This window comes from Cimex lectularius, unplaced genomic scaffold (assembly GCF_000648675.2).
Source record: "Cimex lectularius strain Harlan isolate CLEC.00 unplaced genomic scaffold, Clec_2.1 scaffold163, whole genome shotgun sequence".
Taxonomy (NCBI): Eukaryota; Metazoa; Arthropoda; class Insecta; order Hemiptera; family Cimicidae; genus Cimex; species Cimex lectularius.
Genome location: NW_019392826.1, coordinates 690,870 through 707,378, shown reverse-complemented (window position 1 = coordinate 707,378; position 16,509 = coordinate 690,870). Strand labels below are relative to the sequence as shown.

General features: G+C 31.3%; 1 protein-coding gene across 1 annotated transcript in view; it reads right to left on the bottom strand.

Annotated features, from left to right (window-relative positions):
- The window catches only part of LOC106669560 (metabotropic glutamate receptor 2-like), a 383,790-nt gene extending 367,595 nt beyond the window's left edge, over nt 1-16,195 (bottom strand). Inside the window, exon 1 of the mRNA XM_014399104.2 lies at nt 16,111-16,195. The gene's annotated coding sequence lies outside the window, so the exon portion shown is untranslated. The remainder of the gene's footprint in view (nt 1-16,110) is intronic.
- Between the last annotated feature and the right edge of the window lie 314 nt (nt 16,196-16,509).

Genomic DNA, 16,509 nt, shown 5'->3' with positions numbered 1-16,509 from the left:
TTTTTTATCTCAACTAAAAACCTTAATTAATTGAAATTGTAAATTATTCTTTAAAGTGTAACTATTATTTGGCATAATAACAATTGCGTGTTATCGAAATTGAGTGCTAAGTAAACTAAGTTTGCCGATAAATTACCTTTTTAAAAGTCGAAAGATAATGTTGTAGCTTGGCTATTGAATGGTAAACAATAATGGTAATTACAGTGTAATTTACCATTTAATTAAGCACGTTGTAACAAATTTGCGTTTTCACTAAAATTTTTATATATTTTTTATTCATCAATTCCCATTGTTACGTCTTCAAATATAAATATTAGAAATCTGAAATTAATAACCGATCCTACATAAATAAATTAAAAATTTGAAAACAACAAAAATGGTCCGATAAGGCCTTTTACGTGTTTATCTCTGCTTTATGTTATACAAAAAGACAGAATTCCGAGTGTGGGCTTTTTACATTTTCAATAATACTCTTCATATTTTTGTTTGTCAAAAAAATGAATTCGGTGTATTAACGCACCAAAATAACCGATATTGTGTAGGGTACTACAAAAATACTACGGTACTAAGGTAGGATACTACAAAAGGCCTTGTCTTTTCCTTATATAATACACGAATAATTTGTTATTAGCACAAATTACATAAACGTTTCGTTGAATTGTTACATATTGAATGTTGTACTGAAAATGTAGCTTCAAAACAAGTATATGTCAACTTTATATCAATTAATGAAAAATGTATTGTTAAGCGTGTCGCCTATCTCTTTCCAATTTCTTATAAAGGAAAGGCAATTGGTTTGTAACCCTGGATAGGTTTTTGTCAACCTAGTCCTCTAAAATCTTTTAGTATATAATAAAATCAACTTATGGATGGCCACCCGTCATTCTTCTTTGAATTAAAGCCGGGAACACACTTACCCGATGCTACGCCATGCGACTCTACCCGACGCCTTGCCACATTTTGGTATCACTATCACAATCGCAACGCATCTTTTATTCTTAATGCACTATTTTGAGCACAACCATCTAATAAATTGTTTGTTAAACTTAATTGTTTTAAATAAAGTTACTCCTAACCATCATAATTAAACAATGTTTATAAAAACTTATGAATTTTTGATCTCGTTTAATTTGATTTACATTAAAATAATATTCTGCAATTAATATAAAGACAAAATTACATGTACTTAGTTTGAAATAAACTACAAAAAATAGGAGTGTCCTGTTCTGATGTTACCCGACTAAAATGGTGTAATTTTACGAGCAAAACTATGAAATAAATTGTTAATTAAATTTTATGAGCAAAACCGTGTAATAAATTGTTCAAATTTTAGTAAATGTACCGCCGAAGCGAGTACAATAAATTGTTAGTTAAATTCATAATATCAAAAAATCGTATTCCGGTGTTTTGATTAATTTTCTACCAAACCAGTAAAATTAATTTTTTAAATAAAAACTAATTAATTTTTAATCACAGTTAATTTGATTTATATTAAAATAAGTATGTTGTAATTAATATAACGACAATAATACATGTAGTTTGAATAAAAATAAGAATGTCCGGCTCTTTTTCTTCGACTGTACTCGATGCGATCCAACGAAAATCTGGACAGTGGGGATCGCAGAGCGTCGGGTAGGTTAGCGTGGCATAGCATTGGGGAGATGTGCACGGCGGTAATGCAACCTTATGGTAAATCGGAGTTTGGATTTGCGTCGGGTAGCATCGGGTAGCGTCGCAGGACGTAGCATCGGGTAAGTGTGTTCCTGGCTTAATTCATTTCCTTTTACAATGCCTTGGAACCCCATCAGAAAAACAAGATTAGGTTTCTTAAGGGATATGAAAAACCTTTCGGTTAATGTTAAGGCAAATTTATATACTTAATATGTATTCACGGTTACAAACTGATCGTTGATCTACTGGGAGAATGTCTTTAAATTTTTATCAGGGTAACATAAAACAAAGTAAATAATGTTTGAAGGGGTGACACTGTATTGATTATATGCACAATATATTCTTTCATTCTACACATTCTCGTTTATTACGGTTGAATGACGAGGGGAGGCTACGATTTTAATAAACTTTTTTTGTGATGCCGGAAAATATTAGACACATTTCTAGGTTCTTGCCGATGGGACCTAGGGTCCAAGAAAAAACTCTTTTAATTTGGTTTAATTATTTATACATTACAAACTTTACGATTCGGCAATATATATTACAAAACAAGAAAGAAGTTCCTCATAGTTTCAAACCGTCTAAGGGCTATTTTAAGTGGTTTACATTGTTTCTAACTTTTTGCGCGTAATTCACGGTTATTATATATCATTCGATTTTTAAAAAAATGTGCACGATTGTGTTCAATAAGATTAAATAAGTAAAAAAATTCAAAAACATAAAGCTGTAGGTTAGTAGTAAATTAGGTCAAAAGTATGTTTTTCTAAATAATACGGATTCTTTTTAAGTGCTCTTTAAAGCCGATAAGTACGATTTTATAGGACAAAAAATAGCCATTTTCTGGTGAATATTATCAACTTTGTTTACCCAAAAAATATTTTTTCCTACTTTCTTCATACCCAAATACCTTCTTTGGAATGACATTTTTTATAACAATGTTTGTGAGTCTGGAGGATGACAGATTTAGACAAGTTTGTAAATGCTTTAAAATTAATTTAATGTAAAAAATAAATACAAATAAATAAGTAGATTAAAAAAACGGCATTAATGTAAATATAAAAAGAAATCTACTATGTTCCTGAGTAGTTTTAGACATTTTTCAAACAAAAAAAAGTCTTATTAAAAAAAGTTGATTCAATAACATTATTGAACATTTGGGCCTCGTACCATAGCACCGAACTAAGTATGGAATTGAAGATTTTCAATTGGCACATGGTATTTCATTATGTAATATAATTTTTTTTTTTTTAAACAGAAACGCCAAATTTAGTTGTTTATATTTTCTCCTTGAAATGTTGTTCTATTGTTAAGCTAGGCGATAGTGTAATTTCCGAATATTTATAATGATTATTTGGAGATCGTGAGATGCGTTCTGGAGTGACATAGGTTCTGGAAAAACATTTTCTTTATCATGCCAACGTTTCGATCTTTATTGAGTTCATCTTGAGGGCCTGGGATTTATAAACATCGTTTAAATTATACCAATACTTGAAAAAATAAATGTCTAGGATTTATAAATTAATTCTTTATTCAAATAATAATCATTTCCTAACGGTCACTAAACACCACATAAATATTTATAATCTTCACATATGATCATCACAATAATTCTCTAATGAATTGATAAAATAGGGAATTTATGCTGAATTCAATTTGTAAAAAAAAATTATTTTCAAGATAGTTTGTTCGTGATAGTAAATAAGTGCAGGTGATGTAGATTGGTGATTGGCAGCAGTACCATTGCACGTCGAAAAGACAACTTGTAAACCAGGTCAAGGGGAAAAAACCCAGGCTGTTCTTATAAAGCCAAAATAATACGTGAGCATTGTGCCAAAATCTCTTGGTATGCCAAACAAGCCCGGATCACGGCTCGGCCCATAGAAATGACGGAAAGATTTCCTTACGGTTCATCAGAATTTCCATCGGCGACAATTGCGCCGCCGTAGCTTCGTTTAGGGACGACTTGTTCTCCAAAACATTATTATAAATTCGCAAAGGAAAATCTGTTTTTAAAATCGATTTTTATTTTCAAATCATTGAATATTCTAAAAAATTGACAACGTTCAAGCAGCGTCTTAGAAAAATGTTTTTAATTTCTTGGAAAATAAATATGAAATATAATTTTTTGTATATTAAAAACCTTCAATATAATGTTAAATATATGGTGTTATGTATTCCACGCCGTTGCTGTGGAAGACCTGTTCTGACGGACCACAACCAATTTATTGCAATTTAGATCTATACATGGGGCCAATGTAATGATTCAAATCTCTTCAATCAGTTCAATGTTTTGCAACTTTCAATTAATTAATATTTATGTAAGGTATTGGTTGAGATAAAAAAAGTCAGTGTCATGAGCTAGATTCGAATCATACGAAGTCCCGATAACTCAAGAGGTAGAACTGCCGGGTATTTAGCCGAAGGTCGTGGGTTCGAATCCTGCTCGTGACACTGACTTTTTTATCTCAACCAATACCTTACTTAAAAATTAATTAATTGAAAGGTGTTATTTGGTCATTTGGACCACGAAATCTAATGGATTTAGTATGTTCCAACATTAAGTTAAGATAATTTTTTATGACATTATACTTCGAAACTTAGTTTAAATTAAATTCCTGCATTTCGAATCATTGAACACCGCTCTGTACCGGCATATTTAATTTTTATTTATCATAGAAAATATACAAACATAGGTTATTTCACGAACAGTTTAGGTCTTTTAGCTTTTATTAAGCTGCAAACAAACTTAACAATATTTTTGAGTAAGTTACACCTAGTTTAGAGGTACTGCTAGTTATCTAATTACTTAGATTACTATTATTTTTTTATTGGTAATATTTTTCAATATCTAGAATGTAGGTAAAAGCAAGTAGGTGTCATAAGAGCTAAGCAGTGTGAAATACGTACTGATTATGGAATAGGCAATTTGAGGTTAACTAGGCATTGTACGCTTAACCTTAAATAAATCATGCATTCGATTAGTTGTTGATTAACAGATAATTGAGGAATGTGAAATTCAATTTTTGTAGATATTTAAAAAATAAATAAAAAAGAAAGATGACATTTTAAGCCAATGTTGGTTAATTCATGTTATTGACTAACGAGCGCACAAATTAAAGATACATTATTTAACTCGACGTTGTGTGTTCCCATAATGCCCAATTTAAACCAAATTGTAATTTATGAAGTTTGCCTTGTATTTTGCCGTTCAGCGCAAAACAAAGAGGATTATGTATATATATCGAAATTTATGCCATAATAATCGACCAAGCTCCTAAAACCCCAATGCTTTAGTAGTTAAACTATTTTTAAAGTTTTTTTATACATTAATTGTTCGATATAATACATTTTTTTTTGACAGTGGTTAAAATGATAGAAAAACCGGGGGATTTACTGGGTTTTTGTAATAACATAGAAAGATAAGCTCTGAATAGATTGGATGATTTTTAATCGGATGTATTTCGTAAGCCTAAAAAGAAAACTCAGTTAGAAGAAAACTCAACGCAAAATACACGTTGCAATTTTACGGAAGATGATTACCCTCTTACACATGAACATACAAATTTTAAGTAAACGTATTCTGAAAAAACATGTATATGTGTTAAACCGTAATATTTATTAAGTCCATTGGTTTAGTGGTCCGATTGACCAAACAAATTATTTTCAATTAATTAACCTTTAAGTAACGTATTGGCGGAGATAGAGAATTGAGACATTTGAAAAATGGAAAAAAGGCGGGAAAATTCAAAAGATGGGGTTGAGGTGGGAAGTTGGTTTCCGAGTGGATCGAAGACATGATAGGCCAAATGGTTGAGCAGTGGTGATTTAACCGACGGTCGTGTGTTCGAATCCCGCCCGTGACATGGACTTTTTATCTCAACCAATACATTACTTAAAGATTAATTAATTGAACGATGTTATATGGTCCATCAGACCACGAAATCTAATGGATTTAGTATGTTACAACATTAAGTTAAGATAATTTTTTAAATTATTCAGAAATCGTGAGATGCGGTCTGGTGTGATGTAGGTTTCAGAAAAACATTTTCTTTATCGTGCCAACGTTTCGATCATTTTTGAGACCATCTTCATTCTGTGGAATGACACAATTACACAGAAGACAAACACGTTGAGTGAGTAGAAATACTTCGATTTAATACAAAAAATATATTTTACATTGTATAAATTCACTTCTTCCACATCCTACATTATTTGTTAAATGTAAACAATGTTTGTAAATCCCAGGCCCTGAAGATGATCTCAATAAAGATCGAAACGTTGGCACGATAAAGAAAATGTTTTTCTGGAACCTACATCACATCAGACCGCATCTCACGATTTCTGAATAATCATTGACTAACGGCCACTAATCACCACACATAATCAAATAAGTTGTTGGTGATATCCATATTTTCATATGCTATATCGACAATCACATGTTCGCAATTATGGACGTTGCCACATTACGTAACATATATAAATATTCTTGACTTTCATTGTTTTATGTAAAAAGAGAAATGGTAAACATGCTCCAACGACTTTGATGAAATATATTCTTTTCAGGCATGAAAGCCAGTGACTTTTTTTTTATTAGGAACAATCTGATTTCAAAAAATTTAACAGGCACAAACAATAAAGTATGTATTACGTAACACGTACATTACGTAAGTGAATATGTGTTACATGACTAAAATTTAAAAAAAAATTAAACGCTATACATGAGGTGCGTGGTGTTTAGTGACCGTTAGTTAATGATTATTTGGTGATCGTGAAATGCGTAGTTCTCGTCTATATAATCCTGAAAGGATAATCAGACCGAACCATTATTCATTCTTTCTCATTGTCGGCTCGTTTCACCTCAAAAAGCCGACTCCTCATAAAAAAAAATGTTTTTCTATCCCTACTCCCTTCACCACCCCTTAGAGAACAAAAGTCTCTCAACACGACACACAAGAATGACACATCTACACAGAAACCAAACACTTTGAGCCCTGATGATGATTTCAATAAAGATCTAAACGTTGGCACAATAAAGAAAATGTTTTCTGACACCTACTTCACACCAGACCGCATCTCACGATTTCTGAATAAATATCGATTCACTAATCACCACACATAATTTTTTATGACATTTTGATCGAATAATGTCGACAAGGTAATATTTACTTCTAACCTACATACTCAATTATATTGTCTTTGAATATATTTTTTAATTTTATGACTAAATTGTATTACGGTTTTAATTTTGAGTTAATGTTTTTTGTTTTGTTTTTTGCACTTGAAAACCAGCAAATTGTACTGAATTTTAACAATTCAATCTATATTACTAATTTTTGTGAAAGCGTGAAGTGATAATGTATTCATCACTGAATAAACAATGATGAATCAAATTATAACTCTACGTACGTAAACCTAAAGCAATGAATTGCTGAACAAGTTTAGACAACAAATTTCATGTAATTTGGTCGTTACCAAGTTAATGTGAGATTTCGCCATGTTGTTTGCGGGGTGATGAACCAAAATTCGGCCATTACAGCTTCTCTAGCCCGCGGGTCAAACTGAGAATTCTCATAATTTATTGCAATTTTTTCTCCAATGAATCTTATGCCATAACTGTACGATATTGTAAAACAGTCAATAGTCTAAATGCATGGCGGATAAGATGGAAAAGATTCTAAGCTCGAAGAAATAATTGAAAATAGTTCGAGTGATTTGCAATTTCACGTAAGCTGTCGTAGGTGTCCGGAAAGTGCCAATTTTAAAACTTGAAACGTTTTTCTAGCTGATATAGTTGAACTTTTATAGATGAAAGAAAATACGTTTTATCTTATTATTTAATTCAAGAATTTCATTATGTTTACAGATTCTTCCTAGTATAAAAAAAGCATTTTTTTAACTAGGCACAATTCTGATTAGAGGGCGGTATAATTTTTTCACGAAGAGTTTTTAATGCGTAACGGGGGAATGCGCGGGTGGCTCTGAGGGGTGGTAAAGATAAGAGGACTCGTTTATAGTTTTAAACAATAGAATCGCTTTTCTCCTAACCGGAGGTCGTTTGTGGAAAAGCCCACTTTACTTTGTTAAGCCGCTTTAAGCCCGTAAAATCAGATGTAAAAAATTCAATAAGCAGAATGTGGTATCAGCAATTTCAAAATGAGATTACAACAATTAAAAAAAGTGAAAGTCGTTTCAGTGATTGTGATGAAACCTTTCCTGAATCTTCACAAAGTTTTTGAATTAGGCAGTAGAAAAGAACAAAACTAAATTGTGTAGCAAAATTATAATCATTAATCAATTGTAATTTTGAGATACAGACAAGTTCATCGAATAAAATTTTTCATTTCTTGAAATCATTGTTTGCAAAGAAATCAACCAGGAATCCAAATCAAAATTTGTAATTGACAATCCAAACAGAACCCTGACTACATGGCAAAAAAATATATTCGACTAATATTTTATATTAAGCATCGGTCTTGAAATTGGTGTAGACTATTTGAAAATTTTTGCATGCAAAACCCATTTTTTAATTTGTAGGAATTAAAATATATTAAATTGGTTTATTTACGATCTTTTTAAAATATGATAAACGAATATCCAATGTAGTAACAGTTTTAATAAGAAACGCTTTTCTTTTGTTTTGAATATAAGTAATTTCATATTTTCTACTATATAAGACAACAGATCTAACAGATATCTAACAGATACATAAAAGAATATTTTATGCTACGATTAAAACTGGTCCAGTTTAAAGTGCCTTAAAATTAATTTGATATAGCTTTGGGCCGTTTATCGTTTCTTTTTATTTAAAAAAGCTCTCTTTTCTTTGAAATCTTACCCTTTTGACCCCCCCATCTTTAGCGTTTTTTCTAGTTATTTTGAATTAAATTTAATTTGGCTTCTTTTTGTCTCGTGTTTTCAAACTTGCTAGGGTGTTTTTTAGATATTATTTTGTCTGAAAACTCGACTCTGTAGGGTTGACTACACCCAGGAGCAAGACAGAAAATAGTTTAACACGGAGATTAAAGTAAGTAAAAGATATCAAACGATGATCTTCTTTTAACACCAGCCTAGCATTTTTTTAAGGAATAAGAATAAAAATTCATGTAAGTTGATATGAGTTTGGTCTGCTGAACCGGCACAAGTTTACTTAATGGGTCTGTGTCAACCCGATTTATTGAAACGCGTTCAGCTTTGCGCCATCTTGAAAGTTTGAATGATTTCTGTGAAGTTTTTATTACGAGATCGTAAATGGGGGGTGGAGGGGGCGGCTGTGTTTATTGGTGTATTGGATGGATTTGGTTTTTTATTGTTCTAGTCGTTCTTTTTGAGCTTCCGTCCATTCATTAGTAATTAGTGTTTAGTTCGTGGTTATTTTCTATTTAGCGTAATTAGATTTTCCGTCGTTGTTCCTAAACGATATACGTTCCTTGTAAATATTTTTTCTTTTTCGTCCTGTCTGTCCTATGTATGTCTCGTGCATGTTCGTGTCTATAATCTGTTTTTTCTCTCTCGTTGGACCGTCTTGTCGATGTTTTGTCTTTACCAGGAATAATTTTCCTATTGTGTTTGTTGTTTTTATTGCTATTTTTATGCCTAATTTGTTGAATACTTTAGTTAGTTAATACGTTTCATTCCCAATGTATGTGAATGTGGTACATTTAGTGGGTTTTTTTGTGATGTTGTTTTGTTTTTGTGTATATGTTTTGTATTATCGATTGTCCTTGTGTTGCAGCCGTTATTGCGTGCTATGGTTTGTATTTCTGTAATTCGTTTTCGTACTTATCATGTGATGTATTTCAGCGCTGACATTATGTATCGGTGTGGGCGCATTGAGTCGACTTGTATGTTGTCAGTTGATGTCGGTTTTCTCTATATTTCAAATCGTAGGGTGTATATGTGATTTTTTAAATCTAGGATGTTCATACTAATATTTGTTCCTATTTCCGCCGGGAATCGTTTTTGTGGAATGAGTTCAGGTCTGTCCGTATTTCGTGAGTGCGGTCTCGTGTGATGTAGATTTTAAAAAAAGTTTTCTTTATCGTGTCACGTTTCAAATTTTATCGAGAACATCTTCAGGGCTCAGTGTTTGTTTTCTGCGTAGATGTGTCATTCTTGTCTGTAGTGTTGTGAGTGCACTTGTTCTTCGTTCTTCTTGTGTAGAAATGTGTGTTGTTCATAAATTTTTAAGTTTATAATTTTTTTTAACGTTGGCACGATAAAGAAAATGTTTTCTAAAACCTACGGCACACAACACCGCATTTCACGATTTCCAAATAATCATTAACTAACGGTCACAAAATACCACATATTTCTGTCCGTATGTTGATTGTGCTGTTGTTGTTGATGTCTACCATGGCGATGTATATGATGTTATGTTTTGCCATAATGTCTGGGTAATATTCTCTTCAAATTTGTAAACAACATTCTGCGAGTTTTAAAAACTGTGAAATTGGATTACCAATTCTTAGGCCTTCTATTGATGTGTTTATTTCGCTGTGGAATTTAAAATAGATTTGGTGAGTCGTAGTTTATATTATGTTTATGAGCTGTTGTACGTAGGGATATCTGCATATAAGTACATTTACAATAATACTTATCAAGTTGTAAATTACCTACATATAACAGTTCTGCCAGTCGATGTTCGTAGTTGTTAACTTTGTAAATTGTTAAATTCACTAATTTCGTGGTCTGCTTGACCAATTAATATATTACAATTAATTAAGGTTTTTAATTGAGATAAAAAAAGTCAATGGCACGAGCGGGATTCGAACCCACGATCTTCGGTTTGATACGCCGCTGCTCTATCACTTGAAGTCACGATTGAACGTGGCACGATAAAGAAAACGTTTTTCTGGAACCTACGTCACACCAGACCGCATCTCACGATCTCCAAATAGTTCCGGATGAATATTCCTCGAAAGCTTGACAAAAGAACTGATTGTGTTTCTTTTTTTTTCAATATTACAATATTAATAATTATTATAACTAATTAATTAATATAAAATTAGAATATTGAAAGCTAATTTCATATACATCTAGATTTATAATGTTAATTAAATTAAAAAGTTTGAACTTAGGATAAATTAAATGCATAAATTAATACAGCCAATGAGTTGAAAAATGACAAGAAGTCTCAGCTTGTTTGGTGATTAAAGCGCAGGCCATCAGTACGATCAACACTGATTCACTGTTTCCTTTTTTATCTAGACGCCTGTCATTAAATGAGTTCAGGCAGGCCGGAAGTGGTCGGGATCAATCATTCCTCCGAAATCGGTCGATCCACTCGGCAGACTTTCCACAGCTAAATCCATTTCTCACACTTTCTTCTAGACCGAGTGCTAAAGAAGCTGAATCCGGGTACAACTGGTAAGTTAATTACCGTGAGAGGGAGTCGTTTGAGCCGGTTGGTTCAGACGAGCAACGTCTCGTCTCGTAAAAAATTTAAAGCCCTAGTAAAACCTTCTTTCTTAAGTGAATTACCTCGAGGGGTGGTTCGTTAAAAAGGGCGGAGTAACGAAGTAACAACTGTTCAACGTTCAAACCGGCAAAATCTCGAAGTAAATCTTATCTTGTACCACCTGCCGTCATCAATCAGTGCAACGCCTGAAGCAACAACTTAATACGTTGTAAACGTTCTTCACATTTTGCAGACGGTCATAAATTACACCGGGATTCCTTTATATGTCGTTTAAGGAGGAGGGATACGAGAAAAACACTGATCAAATCACGAATAAAAGCTTATCGGTTTACCTACCGCCTGCCATCATCAATCAGTAAAGTCATTAAAAAACATATTCATAATTTATTCATATTTTTAACATTATTTCATCACAAATTATTTACAATAAATTGACACAAAGAAAAAACTAAACTTTTAGCCGAATAAATGACAAATTCTAACTAAAAATAATTCATAATATGAAGAGAAATAGAAAGAGACGAGATAAATAGAGAATGATAAAGAGAAAAGGTAGATAGTAATGACAAAAGATGGGATTTGGAAATAAAAGACATTTGGGTGAATAGAAAAGATGAGTAATGAGAAATAAGAGAAAGAGAGAATAAGAAAAAAAGAAAAGAGATAGGTAGAAACAGTTAATTACATAATCCTTATAACACTTTAAAAGTTTAAAAAATACAGCAAATTTTTTATTGTAGAATGTAGAATAGAGAATGTAAAATTATGAAATTTAGAAAACACAAATTTTATTATGAAAAAGAAAGCAATTATTTCTTAGTTCAGGTAATTAAAAATTATTTAAACGTGAATCTTATAAAACCTAATTTATTTTTATTCAAAATTTTATATTAATTGCAAATGGTCGAATATAACTCGTCTAGAAGATAATTATGAAACGTTTTCACGGTTTGATATTAAGGCCAATCAACCAAGACTGTCAAGCATTCTGACACGGCCATTTTAACTTTTGTCGTCTAATTATCTTATAAATTTCAAAATTGGTTGTGTTAAAAAAATGAATACAGAGTCATTAAATAATAAAGCCTCATCGGCGTCAGGCGAATGGAGATTTTAGTTAATTACGAAAAAGTGAAGGCCAAAAATTTCATTCAACTTCCAAATCCATAACCCGAAAACGCAAAAAGAAAAATGTTCATAATGGAATGATTTTCGTTCCAATAAAATACAAAATATGAAACGTGAGGTTTAAATTTTCGTCGACACTAATCAAAACTAAAATTTTATAGACGCATATTACTTGTTTCATTTATATGTTGTATTTTATCAGCTAAGTAAGGCTCTTTAATCATTGAATGCAAGTTTGCGGATTTCCTCATACTTTTATAACTTTATAAAATCAAATTGCTCGGAAATAATACTAAACCCGATCAAAACAACTGGTTTAATAATAAATTATACATCAAAACCAAACATTGCATGCCGAAATGAAAAGTTAATGGTCGATGATGCATATTGATCAGTAGACATAAACAAATATAAGCAGAATTTATTGCAAAATTTACAGTACATTTCATTTACGCAATTCATGCATGGATTTGACGTGTTTGACAATTAATCCATGAAATCAGTGTCTCACTCAAATATATAACGACAAAAATTATATTGATACCATGTTGTATCATTTTTCTCCGGATTACGAAATAAAAGATAGGACTTTTTAAATAATTTCTTCATTTGGGTATTTATTTCGACAATTCTTATTAATTCAACTAACCTAAATGTGTAATACTAATTACAACCTCAAAACGTCTTTTATGTTTTGACTGTAATTAATCAAACTTGAAGTACATAAATATAATATTTTAATTAAAATAAAATCATACGATATCAATTTAATTTGTCAGCGATTTGATAATGACTGTCCGGTAATATCTAAGGATTGGATTTTATCTGCAGATTGCAGACACGTTGAGACCTTTCTTAAGACCTATTTTAATCGTACAATTTTAAATTCCTATTGAAGAATTGCTTTTGTTAAATATTATTCTGCTTAAACAGTTAAACTTAAAAAAGTCATTCAAGCTATTAATAATCGAAAGATTCCTGCTTTTCAGTTATAATTAACCGTTACGATCATAGTGAAAACAAATATGAGAAACGTATTATACATTTATTACTATTTACAAAACCCTAGGTTACTTTTTAGAACCGTAACAAAAACCGCAGGGATATCGATATGGATCAGCAGAATCCACTGACCCTGAAAATATATTCGAATTGACGTAGAATTGAACTCCTGTTTGGGTAATTGTTTTACTCTGGTATCATACGCAAACGTCAATAACAACAAAAAACATAGTAATAGGTAACTATGGGTTCAGTGATGGTTTATAAATCACGATTCAATGATCTTCACTGAAAGATCATGACATTAAGCTTTAAGAATAATAAGTCTATTTTGTTGTTTTCAGGGAGAAAACCATTTTTTAAATAAGTGTACTGTTTTTGTTAATAGACTGGAGGGGAGGGTAAAATTGAGATATAACCGTTACTACAAAACATGGTTTGTTGTAATTAAGCGTATGATGGTTAATTCGGAGATCGTGAGATGCGTTCTGGTGTGACGTAGGTTCTATAAAGACATTTTCTTTATCGTACCAACGTTTAGATCTTTATTGAGATCACCTTCAGGGCCTGGGATTTATAAACATTTTTTAAATTTTACAAATGCATGTAGGATGTAAAAAAATGAATTTGTACAATGCTATAAAATTTTAGATACAAAGAATAAATAAATAAATAAAATGATTTTATACAATGCTAGAATAATTTTTTAGATTAAAAAAAAAAATTTATACAATGCTAAAAAAATTTAGATTAAAAAATGAATTTATACAAGACTACGAAATTGTAGAATGAAAAAAAAGAAAAGATTTGATACAATGCTAGAAAATTTTCTGTTCAATCAAAATATTTGTACGCAGTCAAAGTGTTAGATTTCCGTGTAGATGTGTCATTCTTGTATGTCGTGTTGAGAGTGCCAGTGAGATATTGCTGTTTTGTGTATATATACGTTGGATTTCGAAGGGGTGGGGAAGGAAGTCGGGATAGAAAGACATTTTTTATATGAGGAATCGGCTTCTTTGAAGTGAAAGGAGCCGACAATGAGAAAAAACGTGGGTAATGGTTCGGCCTGATTATCTTTTCAGGATTGTATAGACGGGGATAATTAGAGAAGGAAAGCCAAATTGATTTGGTTGCCCTAAAATTTTCTAGCATTGTATAAATTCATTTTTTTTAATCTAAAATTTTCTAGCATTATATAAAGCAATTTCATTTATTTATTAAATCTAAAACTTTTTTGCATTGTACAAATTCACTTTATTTTATCTAAAATTTTCTACCATTGTATACATACATTTTTTTATTCTAAAATTTTAAGCATTGTACGAATTCATTTTATTTATTTTTTTTAAACAAAAAGTTTTTTGCATTGTATCAATTCATTTTTTTTATCTAACATTTTCTAGCATTGTATAAATTCATTTTTGTAATCTAAGAATTTTCTAGCATTGTATAAATTCAATTTATTTAGTTATTTTTTATCTAACATTTTTTAGCATTGTATAAATTCATTTTTCACATCCTACATGTATTTGTAAAATTTAAACAATGTTTGTAAATCCAAGGCCCTGAAGATGATCTCAATAAAGATCGAAACGTTCGAAAAGAAAATATTTTTCTAAAACCTACGTCACACCAGACCGCACCTCACGATCTCCAAATAATCATTGACTAACGGTCACTACACATATGATTGTTGTTAAAAATTTAAATAAGGAAAGTGTAATGACAGTACTGAACTTTTATTGTAACCATTCAATAACTCAAGTCTATAATAAGATTGAAACAAATTACACCAAAAATTTATTTAAATAACTAAGCGTAGTAATTCTATTTTCTGCAGAAGACTACTCCTAAATGAATTATATACAGTTTCTAAGGACAAATATTAAAACTTATATAATCTTATATATATATATTCTTATAATATATATTCTTATATATATTCTTTCTTTGTTTTTAAGTTTAAAAAGTATCTCCGTTGATACAACTAACGTGTTATAAAAGAGTTTTGACAGTTGGAGAAACCGTGACTGGGCGGGGTTAGCCGTCCCATTGAGACCGTTCATCAATGAAGCCATTTCTGAATATTCCATTATTGAATTCGTTTGAAACTAAAACTATCAGCATTTTTTCAACTATCAGAATTTTTCTATGTCGATTATTGGATGAATGCGATTATTTATCGAGATATAAAATGTAATTTAACAGTCAAATTTTCTGTATGTTATTTTACGGTCAAAACACTTTGCATCTTACGGCGCGATTTTATGTTAAAATAAATAATACACTTAAATGTTTGATCGTGTTTTCATAGTAAAATACGTTGTATTTAATAGTTTGAACGTAATTAACGGGATTTTTGTTTGGAAGTGTTATAAATATGAGTTTTGGTTTGGTAAACAGACTGAGGAATTTTTTGTATTATTTACCCACGTTCCACATTTGGTACTTTCTTCATTTGGATATTCCATTGTAGCATGTATGTTAAATGTTTATGTTTTATTTATTTTTGTTCTTTAAGATTGACATTTTTATTTTTTAGAAGTTTAAAAAGCACGATTGTACAAGAATTTTATATTGTTGGTAAAATCTTTACGTTTATTTAAAGAGAATTGGAATATTTTTAATTATCGTTAAGATATTTGATAAAAAGAAGAATCGTTTTTTCACATGTGTACGTCAGCTTATTTACACTAAATTTAGAAATATTTATGGTATATCTTTTAAATATTAATCTTGTAATGTTAGATGCCTATATGTCAACACTTGCTAGATTATATTGATAAAATAATTTTGTCGTCTTTTTTGTTTTTATTGAAAAGGTGTTCTCCGAAAATCTTGATTATATTTATTTCCAGAAATCCATCAGGAAATTAAAAATGTTTCCTTACCAAACTAGCTAAGCGTCATGGTGACGTCGTGATATGTTTTGAAGGGCGCACGGCACTGAACTGTTCCCAACGCTTTCTCAACCCTGAATGGGGGTGGTCGAGATCATGCGCTACCCCCCCGCCATCGGGACATCCCCTCTTTGCTGACACCCACGCCAAAATCGCCTAAATTTTATTTCTACCGTGTAGGCTCATGTCACTCGCCCGGGGCGTAAAATGCCCTTCGCCTATGGTGACCCTTTCGGCACTATCGCCCTTCGGAGCGGAAGTGATGATCGACGATGCTTCCTGGATAGCGGCCTTCACAACCCTTTTGAGATTACGTAGCGCAACTTCAATTCGCATCGGCTTTACCTTATAACATTCAACATTCACACTCATAACAAAAATCTCTATAAA